The 26,745-nt window shown below is 34.9% G+C and overlaps 1 protein-coding gene across 1 annotated transcript in view; it reads left to right on the plus strand.

Annotated features, from left to right (window-relative positions):
- The window catches only part of IQSEC3 (IQ motif and Sec7 domain ArfGEF 3), a 156,422-nt gene that overhangs the window by 27,200 nt on the left and 102,477 nt on the right, over nucleotides 1–26,745 (plus strand).

The raw sequence follows: 26,745 nt of genomic DNA on the forward strand, positions 1-26,745 counted from the left end.
AATGTTTAGATAAAACATAACTCCTTCCCTTGTTTAGCTTGCCATCTATTCAGTAAGACAGATAACCATACTCACTATAAGTAGAACACTGGACCAGATACTATGAAGATACAGATAAAGATATAATCCCTATAGTTTAAGGACTGAAATCTATCAGGAAGTTCTTATTAGCATATTATCATAGGTTTAGGTAGCTTGAGCTAGAAAGAACCTCAGAAGTTTCTAGTCTAGATTTCTCATTTTAAAGTTAAATAAACTAAGGCCAAAAGAGGTTAAGTAACTAGCATAATGTACATAATGTTGAGGGGAAGGTGAATGGAGTCATCCAAGCTTGATGCATTAATCTGAGGCGGCTTTTTTAATAAAAATAATTTTGAATAGGGTTTTTTGGTGTCTCAAGTTTTTCCAGGTCAGGGAATGTGTTTGAGCAATTCTCTTTGCAGTTTCTAGCATGATATAAAATTTAAGGGCTGACCAGATATTGCTTGGTGATAAGGATACCAGTCAGAAACTTCTTGGTGGACTTGTCCTATTCTTCTCAACTTGTCTAGAAGAGCCATACCCAATAAATTATGCTGGACTATATGATCTGTTCTCAAGGGGCTGGGAAAACTGGCCAACCTAAAAGTGGCTGGTATTGTTCCAACAAAAAGAGTTTGGCATTTGACAGGTATGATAGTACACGGCTATGGACCCAGTGGTGTGATGTAAATGGTTATCCTATGAGTAATACATCTAGTCATCATAGTAAAATCCACGAGTGTCATGTGGGTCTTGTGAAGATCATTAGTCTAATAGATGTGTCATAGTATCTGTCCTTTCTGGCACTAGTTGCTTTGCCATATATATGGAAGCATATATAGAAAAGGAGTAAAGACTGTGTTTAGGGGGAGTGTTGGGTATTCTGATGAAGAATGTTCTTTTATCTGAGAAGTAAATGTGTATATATGCACATGTTTAGGGGCATTGTGTATATTTTGAAGGTGTTTGTATATATATATATATATATATATGAGGGGATGTATAAGTATAAATAGGGGAATATAAGAATTCATCCATAGTTATGTTGGTATATTTGTATGAAGATATAGGAATGTATGCTATAGATATTAACTTTGTATGTGTATACACAGATGTGTATCATTAGTTTAAGTAATTCTCCTACTTTTATTTTTCATTTGTTTCTTTTCTATTATCTTAGACAGCCTAATGATTGTGAAGAGATATCTCAGAGTTGTTTTAATTTGCATTTCTATAATTATTTGTAATTTAGAGTGTTTTTTTTCCATATGATCTTGGAAAACTATGAGGCCATCTGTAAAATGAAAGGCTTAGATTATGATTTTTAAGTAAACAATCTTATTGATATATTTTGCTTTTATATCATCTTCATTTTTCAATCTGTCCTTCCTTCCCACTCAGAGAACTATTCCTTATAAAAGAACATTTAAAAAGGGAAAAAAGGAGAAAAAACAGTTAAGTACAACTAACATATTGATTATTCTAACAATATATAGAGTGTTCCACACCCACAGTCTTCTACTTGAACTAAGAAGGGAGGAAGGTTCTTTCTCATATTTCTTATTCAGCCTATTCTTTATAGTTACCCAGCATTCAGAATTGATTTTTGTTGCCATTATTCTTTCCATTTGTGATTGTGTAGTCTTTGGATACATTGCTTTACTGGTTCTATTTATTTTTGGACTTCAATTTTTAAGGTTCTTTCCAGCTCTAAGCCTTATTATAAACATGTGTCAATAGTGTGTACATATTTGGCCATGAAAATGTATAGGAGAGTCCATATGTGTTTTATATAAACACTGATAGCTATAATCAGTATTTACTTAGGTCATTTGCTTTTTAGAGAAGTATTTATTCTAGCTAGATCTGGATTTTTTTCTGAACCAGGGTAGCATCTCAACTCCAGGGGACCACTTTGCAAATCTGTTCTTTTGATTACAAATGGATGGATACAAATGGATGATCACAAGAGAATGACTAGGCAGTCAGCAGCCATCACTATCACTCCTGAAAGAACAACCACAACAAAACCTCTTAGCCTATGTATATGGTGGATCAGTGAGGCCAGAATTTTATGGAAAGAAGAGAGCTTTTGATTGGTGTTTCTGCAAATTCATGGATGCAGGCTTCTGACAGGGATGCTACCTAAAGGGCTTAGTGAGCAGCCTCTCTCCCTGACTCTGGGAAGCTGGAAGGGCAGCAACTGTCTGTGGACAAGCTACAGTGTGACAGTAAAGCAATTTCTGGATGGAGGTAGAGCCATCAAGATGAAAGAAGGCAAAAGAAGAAGATGGAACAGGAATTCTATAGAAATGGAAGCTTCTCAGAGTCAATTTAGGGAGGTGTTAAATTTTCCAAAGACACTGAGTTTTTCTGTTCCCTAAGGTTTCTGAAGTACATGATTGTGTGTGTGTGTGTGTGTGTGTGTGTGTGTGTGTGTGTGTGTGTGTGTGTAAAGAAAGGTGTTTCTTAAATTCAATTTTATTTCCAGTTCCAAATTCTCTCCATGTCTCCACTTCTCTCCCACCTATTGAGATGGAGGGAAATACAAAGTTCCTTATAAATATGAAGTCATAAAAATATATTCCTGTATTAGCTATGTTCCAGAAAAAAGAGAAATAATATGCTTCAATCTGTATTCTAAGTTCATCAATTCTATTTCTAGAGGAAAAAACATTTTTCTTAATAGTTTCTTTGGAACTGTAGTAGGTCATTGTATTGATCAGAGTTGCTTAAGTCTTTCATAGTTGATTGTCTTCAAAATATTGAGATTATTGTGTGTGCTCACTTCATTCTGCATCAGTTCATATAAGTCTTCCTAGGTTTTTCTGAACTATCCATTTCATCACTTCTTTCAGGATAGTAGACTTCCATCACATTCATTTTCTATAACCTGTTTAGCCATCCCTCAAGAGAATGAATAGCAGTGAATATCTCCTCAGTTTCCTATTTGCAAACACAAAAGAACTACTGCAAATATTGTAAGTATTGGGGATCCTCTTCCCCTTTTTTGATTTCTTTAGGGCATATTGTTGGGACAAACACAGTTTAGCAGCTTTTTAAGTAATAGATCTAAATTGATTTCTAGAATGGTTGAATTAAGTTACAATTCCACCAATAGTACATTAGTGCACCTATTTTCCTACATTTCTTCTAGCATTTGTCATTTGTCATCTTAGCCATTCTAATGGTTGTAAGATGGAATCTCAGAATTGTTTTAATTTGCATTTCTTTAATTATAAATGATAGTGTTTGGTATGACTATTGATAACTTTGATATCTTCCTCTGAAAACTGACTTCATATCCTTTGACCATTAATCAAATTGGGAAATAGCTCTTATTCTTATAAATTTGGTTCAATTCCCTGAATATTTGAGAAATGAGACTTTTATCAGAGAAATTTGTTGCAAAGAGTTTTTCATATTGTTGCTGAAATGTGGATTAAAAAAAACTTCTGAGGCATTTCTAGAAGCAATTCAATGAAGCAGAAAGATCATTGGACAGAGAGCCAGAAAACTTGGATCCAATTTCTGGTCATTAACATCGTGGACTTGAGGAAATCACTTTACCTTTGAGCATGAGTTTTCTTGTCTATAAAACGGGGATAACAATAATATCAATGTTTACCTAAAGGTTTTTGTGAGGAGGGCACTTTGTAAAGCTTTATTAAAATGTGAGTAATTAAAACCTTTTCTGGTTGGTACCATCTGTATTAATCTTTGCACCTTTGATCTCTAGGTAAAGAGATCTCTAGATAAGACATGGTTTTGATGATTAAGCAATAATTCAATCACATGAAGATGAATCGATGGCATAACCAGAGTCTGAAAAGAGAATCTTTCAAAGAAGATGTCAGAAAATGGTGATAGGCTTTAGAAGAAGGGGAAAGCTTCTCCACTTCTTATGGTCAAAGATGGCAATTACATTTAATGAAACTCAGGCAAACTTCACAATGAGAAAAGGAGAGAAAAGGCAGCTTAGATTAGCAACTAGTCATTTCTCACTAAGGTTCTCAAATAGAACCATCAATTCTAGACCTTATAATTTCATTATAATCTGTTTCACGGACTATTTATATATCCTATAGAGTTAACTTTTTTTTTATAATCTTCCAAGAGTAGAAGTGACTAGAGCCTATTTCTGCTTTGCAATATTCACCCTTAAGACATCAATCATCCTCTCTTCTGATATTTAATCTCTTCCTTTCTAGTGACTCCTTACTCACTTCCTGCAAATGACATGAAATCTCTTCCATCATTAGTCAATCTTCTCTTGATCCTGACATGCCCTTGAATATATCTTATATTTCTGCTCCCTTTCATTGCAAACTCAAAGAAAGTTTTGCCTTATGCTTCCTATTCTTCATTAACATTTAGTTACTTCTTAATTCCTTTAAATCATATTTCAGAACCCCCTCCAACACTACTAAAATTGCTTTCTCTAAAGTTACCAATAATCTCTGAGCATCTCAATCTGATATCCTTTCCTTAGTACTCACTTTACTTAATCTCTCTGTAGTTTTTGAAACAGATGGCCATTCAGTTTCTTCTGAATGTTCTCTTCTTTTTTGATTCTGTGACAGTACCTCTGGTCTTTCTTTATTCCTCATCTGTATTCTCTATGTCTTCCCTGCCACTTAGATTCCAGTATCTTTTCCTAACCCTGAAATTACCTTATTTATACTTCTGTGTATATCTGCCTCCTCCAATAAAATTTAAGCTCCTTGAGGTAGCTCATTTATTTTTGTCTTTATATCCCCAGTGACTAGCAGAGTTCCTGGTACATAGAATAATTATTGTTTTTGCTGATTAATTGTCCTCTCCTGAATCTCCCACCTTTCTAATTTCCTTTACTAATTCATTAACTATCTTCTGTCCTCTAAAGAAGGAGTTCCCTGAGCATCTTCCCAGGAATATATTTTCTTCTCTTTCTATAATATTTCCCTTGGTGGTCTCATCAGCTCTCATTAAAGTAATAATCATCTATATGTAGATGTTCCATAAATGTATATAACCAGCTATTCTCCTGAATTCTAGTCCTACATTGCCAACTAAATGCTAGATTTCTCTAAAGATTATCTCATAAGAATGTCAAGTTCAATATATTTCAAATGGAATATCTTCCCCTCCTCCAAACTATTTATATTTTATTTATTTTTAATTTTTATTTCTAAATTTTGTTCTTATGTAACCATCACTTCACAAAATACTCTAGTTATAAAAAATACTCTAATTATAAAATATATTGTCTTTAACTGCTTTGGCTTAGCAATGGGATATATAGGTCAAAGAGTATGAGCATTTTAGCAATTTTTTTTACATTATTTCAAATCACTTTATAAAATAATTAGACCAACAATAGATCCATCAGTAGTCCCTATCTTTCCTCAGACATTTTCACCCAACTTGGTTATTTTCATAGTTCTTAGGATCATAAATTTAGTTCTGGTGAAACCTGGAGGCCATCTATCTAGTCCAGCGCGAATTTGGTTAGTAACTCTACTTCTGCTTATAGCATGAACAATACCTGATCTTATCCTTTTCCAATTTTTTTTTAGTGGAATGATCCTTAAGATTGAGCAAACTTCCCTCTATCTGTTGACTATCCTTTTTGTAACAACTTAATCATTCTTGACTCTTCCCTCTCTTCTTTCCAGATCCTTTCAGTTACCAAAATCCTGCCAATTCCAGAACAAAAACATTACTACCATTTATCCATTTCTCTCTACTCACAAAATGACAATCCTAGTTTTGGCTCTCGTAATCTTTCACTAGGAGTATTATAATAATTTCCTAATTTGTCTTCTTGTTTTCAGTTTCCCCTCTCTAATTCATCTTCCACACTTGCCACAAAACTGACCACCTCAGTTCCTTGCCACCAAATCTCTAGTGGCTCCCTATTGCCCTTGGGATAAAACACAAACTCCTCAGTTTGACACTTAAAAGTTTTCTATAATGAGGCTCCAATCTCCTTTTCTAGCTTTATTTTTTAATTGTTCTTTATGTAATCTATTTCAGCCAAAATGGTCTAAAAGTTACTCCCTGAACTCAGTGAATGTTCCATTTCCTACTCATGTGTATCTGCAAAGGTTACTCACTATGTCCAAATATATATACCCTCCTTGCCCTCTATTTTTCTTTTTCTTTTTTTTTAATTAAAGCTTTTTATTTACAAACATATGCATGGGCAATTTTTCAACATTGACCCTTGAAAAGTCTTTCATTCCAAATTTTCCCCTCCTTCTCCCCACCCCATACTCTAGGTGGCAGGTAATCCAATACATGTTAAATATGTTAAATCCCATATATCTATATATCTATATATCTATAGATAGATAGATAGATAGATAGATAGATAGATAGATAGATAGATATTATATATATCTTGCTATATATAATATATATTATCTTGCTGCACAAGAAAAATCAGATCAAGAAGGAAGAAAAAAATGTGAAAGAAAACAAAATGCAAGCAAACAACAACAGAGAGAGAGAGAGAATGCTACGCTATGGTCCACCCTCAATTTCCACAGTTCTCTTTCTGGGTGTAGATAGCTCTCTTCGTCACTGAACAATTGGAACTGGTTTGAATCATCTCATTGTTGAAGAGGGTTGCATCCATCAGAATTGATCATCACATGAGTCTTGTTATTGCAGTGTATGATGATCTCCTGTTCTGCTCATTTTACTTTGCATGTAAGTCTCTCAGGCCTCTCTGAAATCATCCTGTTGGTTGTTTCTTACAGCACAATAATATTCCATAGCATTCATATACCATAATGTATTCAGCCATTCTCCAATTGATGGGGATCCACTCCGTTTCCAGTTTCTTGCCACTATAAAAAGAGCTGCCACAAACATTTTTGCACGTTACCCTCTGTTTTTCAAAATATTGTTCTTTTTATTTCTGTTCTTCTCCTTTCCCTTACCTCCTCCTTCTCCTTCTCCTTCTCTTTTTCCTTCTTCTTCTCCTTCTTGCTCTTCCCCTCCCTTTCCCTTTCCCTCTTGTTCTTTTTTTTCCTTCCTCTTCCTCCTCCTTCACTTAGTTCAGGCACTATCTTCTTTTCAAGTCTTCCTCTATCCATACCCCCTCTTGGGTCATTATTGCTTCTTATTTTTCTCAAATTACTTTCCACTTCCTGATATACATATAACTCCCTCAGTAGAATGTAAACTTCTTGAGGGCAGGAGCTATTTCATTTTTTCTTTTCATATGATTAGAATTTATCATGATTCCTTGCACATAGTAGGCATTTAATGTTTACTATTTATGTAGTTGATCAATAATCAGATTCCTTACATATTTATTAAGCTCCTATAGTGTTCCAGGTACTATGATTGATGCTAATGATACAAAAACAAACATACAGGATGGAAAACAAAATTTGGAGTGATAGGACCTAGATTTGAAATCTAGTGTTAATGGCTTTTACCTAGACGACCTTGGTCAAGTCCCTATACTCTTTAAGCTTAAGTCTAACCATCTGTAGATTAGGAAACTAGATTGAATTATCTCTTAGGCTTCTTCTGGTTCTAAATTCTATAATTCCTTGAAATTAAAGTCTAGTGAATTTAAGTAAATTGCTTAAGTCATATGATGATTATGAGTCAGTGACAGCAGGGAATAAAAGTGGCTTGAACTAGGCAACCTTTAATCCTGGAAGTTATGAATTAAATCCAGGTTTCTTGTGTCCTAAACCAATGTTCTTTTCACTTTGCCATGTTGCTGCCTCAGTTGGAAATTAGGAATAATGCCTTTTTAAGACAGTGAGAGTTTGTGGGGAGAGAATGTGTTTTTAGGAATGGAGGGAACATTTAGGAAAATGACAAACAGCTCTTTTCTGTGATATTTTTACTATTCTTTTCCCTGGAGTCAGGGTGATGAACCAGATGACAACTAGAATGAGTCCCATGGCTGTAGAAGATATAGATTTGAAACTTAATTCTACTAATATTTTATCTGTGTGACCTAAGGCAAGTTCCTTATACCCTGTGGGCAAATAATGGAGAAGTGAAGGTCTAGAAGTGTGTGATGTCACAGACACTGTTAGACATACCCTTTGTGACATCTTTATTTAATATTTTTCATTATGGTGGGAGTTTATATTGGGAAATGATTATAATGCAAAGGGTAATAATTACACTTTTTATTAAAACTGAGAGTCAAGGCACTGAATAAGGTAACTATAAAACATCACAAAAAATGAAACTGATAAGATTCTTACAGGAAATTACTGAAAATCACTTATGAATCTGTTTGTCCATGTACAATTAGATCACCAGCTTGTTAGAGCAAAGATCAAAGTCAATATCAAATTTTTAAAAATCCTTTACATATATATATGTACATACATATATATATATGTGGGGGGGGGAACAGGTTGAACCTAACCTATTTAAAAATGATAAATGAATGAAATAACAGATATTGACGCAGACTATAACATTTCTTGAGGAAGTTTCACTGATTTAAATCAGTCAGCACAATGATGAGGTTGAAAGATTCCAGAAAACACCTTACCCATAAAACACTTGTCAAGTGGAGAGATACAGCAGCCAAGTACAACACCAATTTAGAAGTTAAATTTGTTTGTAAAATCTTATGACTGAAGATTATGCATATTATCACTTTATGAAAACACTGAGACGCAGTGAAGGGGAAACACAAGTTTACATAAAGCTTGTTAAGAAGTTCAATTATGTCAGCACATGCTGAGAATATTTGAGGATGAAAATGGAAGAGAAGACTATAAGTGAAATAAAAGTGGAAAAGATCTGTCAAGGTTTCTATAACGAATTATTTATCCCATAATTTTGCTTGATGATCCTCTTATTATTAATATCAAACAAGGCATAAGATAGAGAAACAACTGACCATCAAAGGTGTTTGCTACTATCATGAGGGATATTCCTGTATAAAGGAGAAGTAGAAGTGCAACTCCTTATTAAATTGATGAAGTCATCTAAATATTCCTGTTTGAGGGTTACATCGTGATCATTACACCAAGTCCAGAAACTCTTAAATGAGACCTATTTCTTTTTTTTTTATAGGATTATTAGGCAAGTGGATCAGAGAATGCTATAGACATTTATTTTAGTAAAATATTTGAAAAGCTTTTATTTGTGTGAATAAGATGGAAAGATGTAGACTAAATAATAATACAGTTAGATAGATTTGGAACTATTTGAAAGATTAGACTCAAAGGATACTCGTTACTGACAAGTCAATTTGGAAGGAGGTCTCTGATACAGAACCCTGAGGATCTATTCTTCATTCTTTGCTATTCCGTATTAGTTTTAATGATTTGTATGGTGACATAAATGGTATGCTTAACAGCTTTGTAGATTACAAGAAATGAGAAGGATACATAAATATCTCAGCATGTTTGAATATTATACAAATATATTAAGAGTAGGTTTGATAGTGATAAATGTAAGATCCTTCATGTGAGTTAATAAGATAAATGTTAAAAGGATGATATCGAGATAGAATGGCTAGACAGGAATTTATTTTTAAAAAAAATTAGGGAGTTTTAGTACATTTCAAATGCAACAGGAGTCAAACGTGGAATATGATAACCAAAAAAAGTTAATGTGATCTTGTATAAGAAAGTCAAGTGTTTAGAACAAGAAGGAAGACAGCAGGGTGATACAGTGGATAAGTGTCTGGTCTGGAAGAGTGACAGGATTATGATCTTCAAGCACTGGAAAGATTGTTATATGGAAGAGGGATAAGTCTTATTCTGCCTGTCTCTAGAAGGTGAAAATAAGAATAACGTGAACATTTCAGAGAAGTAGATTTAGAGTTTTAGTAAGGAAATCTTTCTAACAATTAGCGTTATTAAAAAGTGGAGTACCTGTCTTGGGAGATAGTGGGTTCCTCCTCACTTCAGGTCTTCAGAAAGACTCATTGAATATTTGGCAGGGATGCAGTAGAAGTGATTCTCAGAGAAGAGAAGATTCTATAATCTCTGAGATACCTTCCCATTCTGAGATTCTTTATCTGTTTTAGTCTTGTTCTCTTAAGAGTTTCATTCTTAGGGACAGCGAGGTGATGCAATGGATAGAGCACCAGTCCTGAAGTCAGGAGGACCTGAGTTCAAATGTGACCTCAGACACTTAACAAGTCCTAGCTGTGGGATCTTGGGCAAGTCACTTAACCCCAATTGCCTCAGGAAAAAAAGAGTTTCATTCTTAGTGATCAGAATCAGGAGAACATTGTACACAGCAACATTATGCCATAATCAACTTTGATAAATTTGGCTCTCCTCAGGAATGGAATAATAGAAGATAATTCCAAAAGATCAATGATAGAAAATGCTATCTACATCAAGAGACAGAACTATTCAGTCTGAATGCAGATCAGAACATACTATTTTAACTTTTTCTTCTTTCTCATGGTTTTTCTCTTTTGTTCTGATTCTTTTACAATATGATGAATGTGGAAGTATATTTAACATGATTGTGCATGTATAATCTATATCATATTGTTTACCATCTTGAGAAGAGAAAGGAGAAGAAGGAAAAAGAAAATATGGAACTAGAAATCTTATAAGGCAAATGTTGAAATAGTGTAATTGGAAAAAAGAAATACTCTAAGAAATTAAAATTAAAAAAAAATTAAGTTGCATTCTTCCCACCAAGGATAGCTTCATTAAAATTCTTCTTGACATGCAATAGTAGGAAACATGTTTTATATTGGGAAAATTTTTGATTTATAATCAAGAAACCCAAATTCATTTTTGGGCTCTGTCACTTGGGCAAATCACTTCATTTCTTCAGTTTCCTCATCAGTAAAAATCAGGGGTGGTGGTAAACTAGATTATCTCTAAGATCCTTCCCATTGTTAAAAATTTATTACTCCATAGTTCTATCACTTCTGTGCTGTATCATATTCTATAAAGGAATAGGGAGGTTTCATTTTTTGAAGGGCCATCCTCTCATTCCAATCTCTACCCCATGTTGGAAATGTTAATGTAAGTGTGAACAATGCAACTAAGATTTATTGTGATAGTCATTTGCTAAGTTATAGCAGCTGTTCCTATGAGGAAAAGAATAAATATGATATTAAAACCTTTAGTATTTCAGAGTTTTTCCCAAGGAACTTTTATACTTATTATCCATATTATGTCATTTGATACACCTCTATAGACCATCAAAGGAGTTGGTAAAAGATCTTCTTATAGCTCTTCTTTGGGATTTTTTTTGTAGTTTTGCAAAATCATTTTCAATTATTTGGATATTTTCCATCCATTTACACTGTCATGATCGTTATATTTATTGTTTCTTGGTTCTGTTTATTTCAAACTGCTTCTGTTCATTTAAGTCTTTCTATACCTCTCTGTATTCATCATATTTGTTATTTCTTATAGCAAAATAATATTTGTTACATTCATGTACTATCATCCTAGTTGAAATACCTACTTTGCTTACAATTCTTTTCTACCACAAAATTGTTACTTATAGACATTTTTTAAAAATATGGAGCATTTTTTAAAAATGATGGCTAAAATCTTTTATGGTAAATGTCTACTAGTAGAATCTTTGGGTCAAAGGGTATGGACATTTTATTTAGATAATTTCAAATTCCTTTCCAGAATGATTGTAGCCACTCACAATTTGACCAACAATGTATTAGTTCATCTGTTTTTCCATAATCCCTTCAACACTGACCTATTCCACATTTTGTCATCTTTAACAATTTTTCTCTTTAAGGCTGTCTTGAATTACATCATTCTTATTAATAATCTGGAACATTCTTTCATATGGTTTCTAATAGTTTGAAATTCTTTTGAGAATTGTTTGTTACCACTGGAAAATGTCTTTTGGCATTATTTTTTCCTGTTAGCTATCTCTATGTATTGGATACCAAATCCTAACCTGATAAATTAGATGCAAAGATTTTTATCCCATCTGACCATTTCTACTGTTATTGACAATGTATTAATTTTGCTTCTTGTTTGTTGGTTATAGAAAAAGTATAGGATTCAATAGAAAAAAATGTTATTATAGATGTCTCCAGTCCATACAATAAATTCCTTGGAATATGTAACAACAGAAATAATATTCTTGAATAATCTTTTTATAATAAACATTAGGTAAGGCATAAAAAAGATGTATACTTGCCAAATATATTCACCATGATGATTGAGAAGTACTAGCATAAACTCCAGATCAAGGAGGAATTTCCTATCAATGGGGAGGTCTTCTAGAAACTCCTGTTTGCGAATGGCATTATGTTGACTATATCAATCAAAAAGATATTACAGAACTTCCTAGAAGAGATATGTAATCACTTAAAGGAGTTTGGGTTATCTGTACTCATAGAAAAGAACAAATATACAGAGTATCTATGTACCCAGACTTCAGCATACATTTGTATGGACGCCCTATTGAATATATCCAGTAGTATGCATAGGTGGGACAAATAATAACAGATGGACAAAGAAGGTCCACAGTTGAAAAAGAGAAGAGTGGACAGGATTGCTTTAAGAAAATTTTAATTCTCTTTTATTGACTCTAAGCTTCTTATGAAAGCAAAGACTCATTTTTCAATATAAACATCACAGATCAGTAAGACATGGAATATTACTGCCTTCAAAGAATTAAAAATGAGCACACAGAGTAAAGAAAAGGTCCATGGTGAATGTGAGTAGACTACAACATATAACTAAAAGGAACTTCAAAGAAGAGAAAGACTAAAGAATTTTATCTAGGAATTTTATGACAGAAAGAAAAGAGAGACTACAAGATCAGGGAAACTTTTAGATGTTTGGAGAAAGCAAAGAAGGCCTTGGGAACATTGGATATACCCAGTGGCAATTTTTGCAGGAACATGGATAGGAGTCATAAAAGATGGACAGAAATGGATGGATGTGATCTGAATCATTGAAGGGAACTCTGTATCTATAAGACCACAGCACTATTTGAGTATTTGACTATTACTATATGCTAGAGTCACTGTGCTAAGCATTAGGAGAATAGACAGAAGAAGTGAGAGACTCCCTACTTTTAAAATAGGATCAGAAGTTAAGAATACCTCAAAGGACCAATTAATGTGGCTCATTTTTAAAAATTCATAAGACAAAGAAAATAGAAAAAATATGAAGATTTTAATTTCAAAGTAAAACTATAATAAGATTTTTGTGTGAATTGACATGTCTTGGTCCCCTAATGTTAAAGAGCCTTGCATTTGAATGGAGAAGAAAAAATACTAGAGGGATGGTGACCAAGGTGCAGTTTGGTCAGAGAAGTTGAAAGAATGATAAGTTGATCCAAAGGGCAGTCAATTACATGCCTTTTTCAGAGGGAATGTTGCTATTCAATTATCATGTTAATGTTAAGAGGTATAAAGAATAGTGAATACCCAGGACAACAGGGAACTTAGTAAGATGAAATAAGAGGTGAATAGTCACTTAACCTCTGTGGCCTTCAGATCTCCCATTCATAAAATAAAGGGATGGTCTTTAAAGTTCTTCCCAACTGGAAATCTCTGATCCTGAGTGATCATAAGTAAGTGGGGTTAATCAAAAAAGGTTTCTTGGAGGAGATTAAAAAAATTAAATATTTGAATAACTGTCTCCATCTACTCTATAAAAATAAAACAAAAATTAGTGTGTGTGACTGTGTGTGTGTGTGTGTGTATGTGCATTTGCATGTGTGTGATTTGGAAAGAAAGAAACAAAGGAAAAGAGCAAACAGGCAGACAAAAACAAGGAGGAAGTTGAAAAGAAATGATTCCCCTTCTCATGGTCTTGTAGATAGTCTACATATCCTGGGTTTGCTACTTACTAGCTTCATAATTTTGGCCAAGTCACAATCTTTGAACCATAGGTTCCATATTGGTAATGGTGCATCCAATACAATGGATAGAGAGCTTCACCTGGAGTCAGGAAGACCCAAATTCAAATCTAGTCTTAGATGCTTAGTAGCCACATGATAATGGACAGTTCACTTACCTTCTGTCTACCTCAGTTTTCTCATCTGAAAAATAACAGGAATAATAGCATCTAACTCACAGGGTTGTAGAGAGGATCAAAGAAGATAATGAAAAAATAATATAAAAGGTTTATAAACCTTAAATACTATATAAATGTGAGTATTCATTATTTTAGTTCAAGTTCTGGGTGATCTGGAATAAATTATTTATTGCTTCTTTGGGCTCCAATTTTTTATCTATAAAGTGAAGGGGTTGTATTGGATAATGATCTCTAAGGTTCCTCCTAACAGTCAGTGAACTGTGCTTCCTTCCACTTGAAGGAACAGAATGGTTTTCTTCTTGATCTTTCCTATTTTAATTTTTTCCATGATGATCTTCCTTCATCCTGTCCACTGCAGTGCAGTGGAGCATAGATAGTCACCTTTTATAAAGTGTGCAACTATTTTTACCACAGTGCAGAGAGATGGTTAGGGGCAAAAACTAAGTATAGATCAATTAAATTACAGGTGTGATACAGTCTCTCTTGACTCAATTAACTTGACACAGGTTGAAAGCATTAATCATTCTCTTTTGGTACTTCTTGTTTCAGCCTTGATGAGGTAGAAGACTCCTGTTTTATCTCTAACCCTTAGTATCAATAGGACTTTGAGCAAAAACCTCTCAGACACTTGGTTTTCTCATTTGTAAAATGGGAATATGAGGGGCTATGTGGTTTAGTGCATAGAAAATTGCTCTCTGAGTCAGCAAGATCTCTGTTCAGAGGTTGTCTCATATTAGCTACGTAATTCTAGGCAAGTCACTTAACTTCTCAGTGTCTCAGGCAATTCTTCAAGATATAGAGCAGATGAAGGTTCACTTACTAGAAATTCCCTTCAAGGATGAAATCACTGGTACCATTAGAAAATAAAACAATATTTGAATTTTGTAAACTTGTAAATTCTGTATAAATATGAGTTATTAATCAGGGGTACATTGTAACTAACTTGAAACAGACTCTTAAGGCAATTGCTACATTCTCAATCTAAGCTTTTATATCTTAGAAATCAGTAAATGCTACCAGTTAGACTGCATTTATTGTTTTGTTGAGTGTCTGAATGTAAGGAAAGTAATAGAAAAAATGTTAATACTGAAGCTTAAACTTAAAAGTGTGTGCTGTATATATATTTTCAGGGTGGATGGGATGGGATCCTATTGTTAAACATTTACTGTACATCCCTGATTCATTATCTTTGGAAATGCTTTTAAGCTTCTTTATGTCTTTGTCTCCAAGATCTCTTGGATCTAGGCACATTAAAAGTTTTTATAATCCACATCTCATTCTAATGTGGCGAAAACTATTCAAGGAATGTTTATAAATTGCCATCACAGAGCATGATAATTGTGGAAATATGTATAGAATAATTACACATGTAATATTGGATTACTTGCTGTCTAAGGGAAGGAGTAAAGGAAGGTAGGGAGAAAAATCTGGAACACAAAGTTTTGCAAGAGTGAATGTTGAAAACTATTTTTGCATATATTTTGAAAATAAAAAGATATTATTTAGAAAGTAAAAAAGAGAGTTCATTTCCAAGATTTATAAATAATAAGCAAATATTGCTTCCTCACAAATAAGTCGTCAAAGAAAATGATCAAATAGAATTTCTAAATATTCACAGCCAGATGAAAGAATGTTCCAAATCATTAATAATAAAAGAAGTGCAATCCTAAAATTTACTTCACACTATGCAAAATTGAGAAAATGACCAAAGAAATGGTAATAGTCAATACAGAATGAGGTGTGGGATCAAAGGCATACCAATATATTGCTGTAAAATTGTTAGAACATTTTAGAAAGTTGTTTGGAATTATGCAAATTAAATAGAGTGTCATTTTAAAAAAAGAAAGAAAAAAATTGTCAGCACAGGAGAAAAACAAAACAAAACAAAAAGCCCTCCTGTGTGCTGGGATGCTATTCCATACTATTGACGGGAATACATCCCAGCTGCTTTTGCTGCTCCTGTATGTCTGAGACTGCCAATGATGCTTCCTTGCAGAGCTGCTGATGGAATTTGCTGATCCCGGTATCACCTTCTTGGGTCATTCCCTGTGCTTAGTTCAAGCTATTTGTTCACTTCCTGGGCTTTTTTCTTTGATATGCTGCCAACTGTTGGCTCTTTATACATGATTCTCCACTGAGGCAATGCAGTTTGCTGGTTTTCTGCTAAAACTGCAGTGACTATGAGTCTCTCCCCACTCTAGTCATCATTGCTTTTTTTGATGTGCCTCATTCATAGCCTTGAGGCTATTTCAGTACTTTTGTGAATCAGACCCACAGCTTTATTAAATGAGTGCTAAGATTTTTTTCTTTAAATGAACAAAATTGATTAAATTCTCCTTCTTAATGAATGTGATAAATCAGTGCCATACTGAGAAGGAAAAGGGAGAGAGAACCCTCACATAAAACTTACATATTCAAATAAGATTTATTGAAAGGTATTCTTTATAATTGACAGAGGCCTCTAGAGGGCCAAAGATGGGGATACTGAGAGTGGTGCTTCATATCTATATCCAGTGAAACTTGCAGGAGAGAGAATGGCCACTACAAACAGCTTACAACTTCTCCTTTTATTACAGGAAAAGTTCTGTCTCTGACATTCACTAATCAGTTTTTCTCATTTCCCAAGAATTCATCACATTTAGAGGGAGAAGTAAAATGTTATCAGTTAATGTTGCTCTCAGATCTACATTTCAGGCTTTGAGTTTGAGGAAAGGATAGAAAAAGGCATGCAGGGAGAGCTCAGTCACTTCATTTGGGGTTTTCTTGGCAAAGATACAGGAGTGACTTTGCCATTTCCTTTTCTGGCCCATTTTATAGATGAGGAAACTGAGACAAACTGGGTGAAGTGATTTGTCCAGGGTCACACAGCTTATAAGTGTCTGAGGTCAGATTTGAACTCAGGTCTGGCACTCTATCCATTGAATCACTTAGTATTCTTACTTTTCTAGAAAGCTTTCAAGGCCTTCTAATAGGTCCCAGAGAAATGAAATACCAAAATTTATTCATGGGCCAAAGTTATGATTTAACTCATCATTCCTCTGAAGTAGAGATGCTAAAATATAGCATAATAAAAAATTTGTAGGCAGAGTGAAAACATGTTACTCAGGGCCTTTTGTTTGATCTTTCATGTACTAGGATGTCTTAGATCTATTAAACAGGCCGCCAGGCTCTAAAGACTAAAGTAGGCCTTAAGATATCCTGCAAATTAACCCCAAAGCCCACGTGTTGTCTGTCTGCTTTGTTTCCTCAGTCATGACTGTTATTTGAGTTGGAATGAGAAGCTTTTTCCTTTCAACTCCATCACATTCCTGGCCACTACTATGACTGTCATGTAAATTATCTTGTAGCTGAGTTAATTCCATCTGTTGCTTCTTATTCTCTATTCATTGTGCAGCTTTTTCCCCATAGCAAGGTCACCATTCTTTTTTTGTGTTTAACTCACAGCAAGACCTGAGGCGCTGGGGAATAGGACTGGAGGCCTTTCTCTTGTATTCCTATAGATGCTAAAGTCACCATGCTCTCTGCACATTCATTCAACCCTAAAAGTCTGCCTTAGGTATCACATCATTATTTTTCTTTTATAACATTAATGTACTTGTTCACCCACCCTTTTATTTTTTAACCATATCTAGTTTGCACAATACATTCTGAGATCTTTATAAATTTGTAGAAGTTTGAATGAGTGCTAAGATTTTTCCTTTAAATGAACAAAATTGATTAAATTTTCCTTCTTAATGAATGTGGTAAATCAGTGTCCATACTGGGAAGAAAAAGACAGAGAGAAACCTCACACAGAACTTACATATTCAAATAAGATTTATTGAAAGATATTCTTTTTTATTTCAAACAAACATATTTTACTATTGTTATATTGTATTCAACAAGTAGAGGCTAGAATTCAGCCTTTATTTAATTTTTGAACTTTTCAGTGAAATACCCATAAACATCTTTATGACTATCTATAATAAAACATTAAGCTAATCTTTATTGTTACAAATTCAATTATACAATTAATTTTATAAATAATCTACATGGAACGCCTGACAGTTTGGGACAAAATATTTTCATACCAGATATGTCAACATAGCAAATTTTTTGTCAGTTAGGATTTCTTTTTTTTTTATAAAGGTTTTTATTTTTAAAACATAAACACAGATGATTTGACAACATTGACCCTTGCATAGTCTTGTGTTTTAGATTGTCTCCTCCTTCCCCCTACTTCTCCACTAAATGGCAAACAATCCAATATATAATAAACATGTTCAAATATATGTTAAATCCAATATGTATAAGCATATTTATATAATTCTCTGGCTGCACAAGAGAAATCAGATTAAAAAAAGAAAGTAAATGAGTAAGGAAACAAAAAGCAAGTAAACAACAACAAAAAGAGTGAGAATGTTATGTAGTGATTCATATTCAGTTCCTACAATCCTCTCTCTGGGTGCAGATGGCTCTATTCATCACAAGATCATTGGAACTGGCATCAGTCATCTCATTGTTGGAAAGAGCCACGTCCGTTAGAATTGATCATTGTATAATCTTGTTTTTGCTGTGTACAATGATCTCCTGGTTCTGCTCATTTCACTCAGCATCAGTTCGTATAAGTCTTTCCAGGGCTCTCTGAAATCATCCTGCTGGTCGTTTCTTACAGAACAATAATTCCATAACATCCATATGCCATTCTCCATCTGATGGGCATCCACTCAGTTTCCAGTTTCTTACCACTACAGAAAGGGCTGCCACAAACATTTTTGCACATGTGGGTCCCTTTCCTTTGAAAGGTATTCTATATAACTGACAGAGGTCTCTATTTTGACAGAGGATTTTATTTTGGAGGAGCAGAAAGGGAACACATAGCCTTGGAAGTGAGGGACACTATACGGACACTATATATATAAAGCACTGGATTGGATCCCACTTTTGTATAACCTCTCTAAGCTTTTACGTCTTTATTTATGAATTATGATGTGGGAGCTAAATGATCTGGAAGGTTCCTTTTTAGCTCTGAAATGTTGTGACTTTGTGAACAGTTGTGTGATCTTGGGCAGGTCACTCCATCACCCTGTCCTTCTTTCCTCATCTATAAAATGTAATGTCAGGCAAGATAAATTCCCAGTTCTATTTTTTTCTCACATTTCATGATTCCTAAGAGCTGAATACTGTCTTGCAATAACTTTTTTTTCTCTAGGCTGGGTAGAATTTAGGATTCCTCAAGAGCAAAAGTCTAATCTGTGATTTGATGATGACTTTTCTCTCATGTCTAGAGTAACCTTAGCAGGATTTGGGTAAATGGAACTCAGGAGAAGTTAAACATTAGAAGTACAGTTACTGTTTTAACATCACTTGTTCCAAGACAAGAAGAGCGATTGAACCTTGCTCTAGATGGGGATTCCAGCATGATTTATACTTTATTTTTTGGGGTAGAAGCCCTCAAGGCATTGCCACATGGTTAAGCTTTTTGGAAATTCTCTTCACTTGCTTGGTGAAACATCTCTGTTTTTCATGGCTACTCTCAACCTCACTTTCCATTTTAATGGACTAGGATAACAGTAATGTCAGCCATATATCTTCTGTCTTGCCATCACAAGGTGAGCTGAGAATACAAAGAATTTGAATACAAAACCTTTGGGAAGAAGAAGAAGTTCATATTTATTTATTTTTATTGAAGCTTTTTTATTTTCAAAACATATGCAAGGATAATTTTTCACCATTGACCCTTGCAAAACCTTGTGTCCCAATTTTCTACCTCCCATAGATGGCAAATAATTCAATACATGTTAAACATGATAAAACTATATGTAAACTGAATATAGGCATACATATTTATACAATTATCTTGTGTGTAAATCATATTTAGATGGCTTTAATAAAGGACTTGTTTCCTGATAGTTCTATCCATGGTAGTTCTATCCATTTATGGATGAGGAAACAGAAACTCAGAGAAATGATTTTCTTAATGAGTGCCACAAGTGAAGAGCAGAATCAGATCTTCTGACTCTTATCAGACAGCTGGGTGGTATAAAGATCTGAGTTCAAATCTGACCTCACATACTTCCTACCATGTGTGACTCCAGGCAAGTCTCTTAATGTCTAATTGCCTCCATATCCTCTTCTGTAATATGGGGGTAATAATCGCACCTGCCTCCCACGGTTGTTGTAAAGGTCAAATGAAATAAGGATTGTAAAGCACTTAGCATGAGACCTGGCACAGTAGTAAATGCAATATAAAGTCAGCTAAGGTTATTATTACTGCCCAACTAGGACATTACTACTGGGGGTAATTTGTGAGCACTTGAGGGGAAAAAAGAGAACTTTAGCTGTAGGGCTAAGGAAATCCTTTTGGAGGCCTAAAATAACTTATTCATTAGTTGATTACAGAACTCTTCCTTCCTTTTTTTGGCATTTGAACTGGCTGTCATTGGCTGATCTGGAAAAACAGCTTCATCTACTTGCTCAGAATTTTACAGACCAGGAATTTTGGTTTAAAATCCTGAGAAATGTAATCAACCTGGCAGCACTTTGTGAGCATCCAACATGAATGGACTCATGACTAAGTCCTAGTACAGAGATTCAGAAAATTAATTCCTCAGTTCTAGGTCATATGTAAAAGGAAATCACAGGAGCCCAGGGAGGTTAAGGCCCTAATTAGAACAGGCTGCCTCATGACATCATGAGCTCCCTGTCAATGGAAGCATACAAGGAGAAAAGGAGAAGCTGGACAACTACATGGCATTTGTGTGGGGATGGACCTGTTGGCCACCTCTCTGATTACTCCCAACTCATAATATCAGAGAATCAGAGAGTTGGAAAGGAGATCATTTAGGTACAGGGGTTCTCAAACTATGGCCCGTGGGCCAGATGCGCCCACTGAGGATGTTTATGTGTTCCGCTGGGTTATGGCAAATGGGCTGAGGGGCGGAGACAGAGTGTGAGGTTTTGTTTTTACTATAGTCTGGCCCTCCCACAGTCTGAGGGACAGTGAACTGGCCATATAGTTGGCTCATGCTGAGCTTGTACTCCACTAAAACCCCCCAGATATATTTTAGACAAACTACTTATCTAGCAATGGGTTTTCTGTCTGATAAGAGCAAAATTAATTTTTTGAGCTCAACTTTACAGCTTCATAATGATTTTTATTAAATCTTAGATTGGTTAGATTCAGCCCAACATTCTGTCCTATCTAGATTTTTTGATGATTCTTACTGACATTTAACATGATTAGCTATCCTCAACTCTGTCATCTACAAATTTTTAAAGCATAACATCTGACTTTATTCCAATTCACTGATTTAAAAAATATTAAAGAACAATTAAAGAACAGATGCCCCAAAATCTTCCATCAACTTATAAGTGACCACTCTTTGGGTCTTGCCAGTCAACCTGTCCTCAGTTAATCATATTATTATATAGATCCCCATATCTCTCCATCTTTTCTATAAGAATAGGTATCATGTGACACTTTGTCTCTGTCAAGTACTTTGCTGAGATCTAGGCAATTAAATCTATAATATTCCCTGTCCCTATCACTTCAACAATCCTATCAAAAAAAAAAAAAAAAGAAAATGAAGATAGTTTAGCATTATCTGTTCTTGATGTAGCTTTGTTGGCTGATCACTGTTCCCCTTTCTAGATGTTCACCAATTATCCCCTAATAACAGTTTTTAGAATTTTGCCAGGAATTTAAGTCATGATCATTAACCTTTAGTTGACTACATTCTCTCTCTTTTCTTTGAAAAACTAGATGAAGATTTGTCCTTTTGCAGTTCTTTGGCACCTCTCTAATTCTATATAATTTTTCAAAACTTCCTGGCAGTAGCTCAGGAGGCACAGGAATTAGGTCTTTCTCTATTGGAGGATGCAGCTCTTATGGACTTGAACTTATCCAATACAGGTGATTTCTTGTCTTCTCTTAATTATCTTGCATATCACACCCTATTCACCAATTCTGTTCTATTGTTTCCAATCTAAAGTTCATTTTAATTGGGCACAGAAATAAGAAGCAAAATAAAAATGGAGCAGCTTTGCTGTCTTGAAGGACACACTTGAAGCTGGTAATTTCAACCTGAATTGGTGATAGTCAGTCTGCTTCTCTTCCTGGGATGTGGCTTTCAATGGACTTATTGACTCTTCTGGGGAGAGGAAAGAGCAGAGAAGAAGGAGCTCTGGTGTTTTAAAAGCCCATAGGAAATGCAGGGCCCAATGGAAATCTGAGGAATCATTAAAAAGTGGACTGACTTTCTGGCTCATAGCATATTCAAAAACATAGTTGACTTTAGGAATAGATAGGTTAAGCTGCCTTTGGCTTCTACCTGGTAGTATAACCTCTTTCTGTGTGGCGTGATTTTCTATGTAGATGACAAGGTCTTCTATCCTCCACCTATGTACCACACCAAAAATTCCACAAGTATGACTCCAATCCTTTGGCTAACACTAAAAAGATTCTTTGTCCCTTTCTCAAAATACAAACATCCCTTAGGAAAATACTATGTAAGGCAAGAATCTTTAAGGTTTTATTAATTCCATGATCCCCTTTGGTCATTTAGTGAAGCCTATGGAATCCTTCCCAGAATAATGATTCTTAATAAAATACATAGGGTTACAAAGTAAAAAGATTATCTTGACAAAAAGGTATAAATTTTTTTCCATTCAAGTTTGTAAGTTCCCTGAACTATCTTAGTGCCTTCAAGTCTATAGACCACAGGTTATTACCTCCATTATCAGTTTCTTATTTATTTATATGAATAAATTTTATTACAATGTAGAATTAGGAGATTTTAGAACTGGAGGGTGCTTCAGAAATTATCTAGTCATTTTTCAGAGAAAACTCAGTTCTAGATAAGACAATTGATGTATTTGAAGTAACACATACAATAAGTGGCAAAACCAACACTAGAAACATTGACTTCTGACTCATTGGTTAGCTATTCTTCTATTTCATGTCATTTCCTCCATATCAAGATTTCTTCACTAAGGGAGCAGATGACTTGAGGGCTGGAACTGAACTTCCCCTACATTACAATTTTGCCTGAGGCATCTCTTACTCAAGGGACATGGCTCAAAAAGTATATCTGGGGAGGTAATGAGAAAGAATGAGATGGGAGGAGGAGAGTTAATTTGGCATAAACAAAGTATCACCTAGGATTCTCTATATATATATATCTATAATATCTATCATATATATCTATAATGAAAATAGTTAAGGATTCAGAGACAGGCAGATGGTATGTTGAGCATAGCAATAACCTAGAGAACGGTCTTTCAGTCCCATCTCCCCAGAAGTTCAATCTGCATCTTTGCAGAGATTGGAAGAATGGGTTGTAGAAGTAGGGTGCCATTAATGGCAGAATTGTAGGCATAGTAATTCATGGTTAAATGAAGGAATAAGATTGCATTAAAATTGTGTAGGACATAACTCAGCCAGTCATTCAACAAACTTTTCACTAAATATTTACTATGTATAAGGAGAAGAAAATGGCTAACCAGTCTATTGGTCTTTGCCAAGAAAATTTCAAATAGGGTCATTGAAGAGTTGGAAATGACTGAGTAACAACATACCGAAGGCACATATAATGTGACATGCTAAATGGAAGAAACATACAAAGACCTATGAAACAGAAGGATTAAAATTGATGAAAAGAAAAGGTCCAGGCAAAGTGATATAGGGAATCTGAGGAAGGCTTCATGGAGGAAGTAACACTTGATTTAAACTTTTAAAAAAAGGAAAAACTTAAACCAAAAAAGGAGAGGAAAATTAATTCCATTTGTGGGAATCACTGGAGAAGAATAAAAGAAAGAGAACAGAAAGAGAATGGTGGCTCCAGAAGAGGCCAATTTGACTGGTATATAAAAGTACTTGAGAGGTAATTGTAAGAATTGCTGATACAGGTTAAAGCCAAAGTTAAGGAAAGCCTGGATCACTACTATATATTTGTTAGGAAATGAGAAAGTATTGAAGGCTTTTGAATGAGAGCAGGGAAGGGAAAGGGAAGAGAATAAACATTACTGTGCCTTTAAGCACTTAGCAACATTTTGCAAATCAAAAAAAGGCAGATTAAATGACTTGATCAAGGTCACACAGCTTGTGTGTCTGAACCTGGATTGGTACTCCTAGCTCCAGGACTAGTGCTCTATTCACTGTCTGCCTAGCTAGAATGGAGAAGTGACACGATCGCAGGAGCATGGTGGGAAGATTATCTAACCATACATTGTGAAAGGAGAAAGGAGAAGGGAGGGCAGGAACAAGAGAGGTTGCAGTGGGAATTGGGAGGAGGGATTGGATGTGAGCAATATTATGGAGGGGGAAAGGACCAGCTGTGACAACTGATTGAATTTGTTATGAGGAGAGGAAAGAATAAAAAATGATTTTAAGGATGCAAGTTTATTGGAACGGAGAATAGTGGTGCCATCAATAGAAATAAACCTTTGGGAGTTGGAGGAAATGATGATGAATTCAGTTTTAGACATGCTGAGTTTGAGGTGTTGCTGGAACATTCGGATGGAGATATCCAGTAGGCAGTTGATGATAGGGGACTTTAGTTCTGAGGAGCAGTTGAAGGTAGAAATGTAAATTTGGGAATCATCTGCACAGAAGCAATAACTGAAGCCGCAGGAATGGAAAAGATCATCAAGTGAGAAACTGTAGAACAAATCTGGTGTGGAATCCTTAAAGGCTTAAGTCCCTTACCAAGACTACAAATACTAGCATGCACTGCTCAGACTCCCTGAACCAGAGAGAGAATTCTATGTGCTTGATACTATAATTCTGGGTTATGTAAAACAGATACAGTCCCTGAAAAGGGCTAAATTTGTACCTCATTCTGAATGAAAAACAGAGAAAAATAGTAAGTGCTTTACAGGGAAGGTGATTCCTGGGAATAGGTTGTAGAATTCAGAATGAATCCTAAGAGAGTGGGATTTTATCTGAGTGTGCATTCCTCTTTCCAGAACTCTAAGGACTAGGGATGTGAAGAAGTTTCTGTTGGTTTGATTACAAACCACTTATGGTGTTTGTAAGAAATTCATAGCCTGTTCTTCCTTTGCCCAATTGTAAGTGGAAGTGCATTGCTACCTCAGCTGCTAGGAGACTGCGATCTAGCCTCCTAGGCTCTGTGGGGACAGATCTATTACTTCCAGTGGCACTTTAGCATATTCAGCTACTCATGTTTAGCCTGCCTCTCTCTCTTTCTTGTTCTGGCCTCTGAAACCTCCCTCCCTCTTGTACTTTCCCCAGGCAGTGACAAAGTAGTTGGGGATTCACAAAGTGAATCTGGACAGTTAAGGTTATTATGGTAGAGTCAGGAAACATTGGTTCTAGTTTCTTCTCTGAAAGAGACCTTAGACAAGGCATTTACTATTGGCCCCGGTTTTCTTATCTTAAAACAGGAGTGTTAATCTAGAACAATTCTAAAATTCCTCCCAGAAAGGCAGGAGGCCTGGAATTTTAATGAAGAGATTTGATTTTGAATCCACGCTCCTGCTGTGGGTCTCTGGGTAAATCACTTCACCTGCAGATCCTGTTTCTTCGTCTGTAAAATGGGATTTACTTTCTGTCCCACACTGGGTTTTTTTAAGCCTCCAAAATTTATTTTACCCCTTTTTAAATAGTATTTTATTTTTCCAAAAATATGCAAAGATAGCTTTCCTTTTGAGTTTTTCAACACTTTAATGAATAGTCTTTGTTACATTTGTTGTAAATCTAAAGAAAGATATTACCCCAGAATTATTTTCATGAAGCAAATATGGTTTTGATCTCCAAATCAGAAAAAGATAAAAGCAAAAATAGAAAAATTCAGTCTAGTCTTATTAAAATTGACACAAAATCTCCAACAAAATATAGTGAATGACAGGAACAAATATGACCAAAAAATATTCATTGCTACCAAATTGTGATAAGACTATGCATGAAATCATTGCTCATTATTATGAAAATTTTCATCATATCAATAGGTAAAAAATCAGTTTTAAGTGATTATAACAATATGTAGAAGTAGATCTTTCAGAAGATGTCACAATGTACCAAGTATTTGTTAAGCACCTACTGGATAAGACAAAGATAGTTTTCAACATTAACCTTTGCAAAATCTTGTATTACAAATTTTCCCCCTTCTTCTCCACCCCCAAGCCAGGAAGCAATCTTCTATCCCACATTGTTGTGAGGAAAATACTTTGGAAATCTAAGAACATTAAATGACTATGAGTGATTATGATGGGGTTTTTTCACAGCATTTTTTTAGTTTCTCCTTGTGATCAGTGAAAAAAGGAAATCTGTGACTCAGGGCTGTAGGAGGGACCTTTTTTTTTTTTTCTGGGAAAGAGCAAGATTCTAGAGCAAGAAAGGACAGTTGTCTTATCTCAGCTTTGCCACTGTCTTATCCAAGTCACTCACCAAGATCTCCTTTCTCTCAAATAAGCATGATACTACCTTTCTTCATGTAGAGAATTCATTTTACTTGTGACTACCAAGTCATGTCTCATCATTATTCATAACTTGAGTTTTCAATTTGTAATGCAAGATTACATGCAGAAATGCATGTGCATATATGATCACGTGTATATGTGATAATGGGGCAGCTAGGTGATAGAGTGACAGACCTGGAGTCAAGAAGAATTGAATTCAAATCTGGAATCAGACATTTAGTAGCTGTGTGACCCTGGGCAAGTCACTTAATCCTGTTTGCCTCAGTTTCCTTATCTGTAAAATGATCTGGAGAAGGATAAAATAAACCACTCCAGTATCTTTGCC

This window comes from Sminthopsis crassicaudata, chromosome 5 (genome assembly GCF_048593235.1).
Source record: "Sminthopsis crassicaudata isolate SCR6 chromosome 5, ASM4859323v1, whole genome shotgun sequence".
In the NCBI taxonomy this organism is placed as follows: domain Eukaryota; kingdom Metazoa; phylum Chordata; class Mammalia; order Dasyuromorphia; family Dasyuridae; genus Sminthopsis; species Sminthopsis crassicaudata.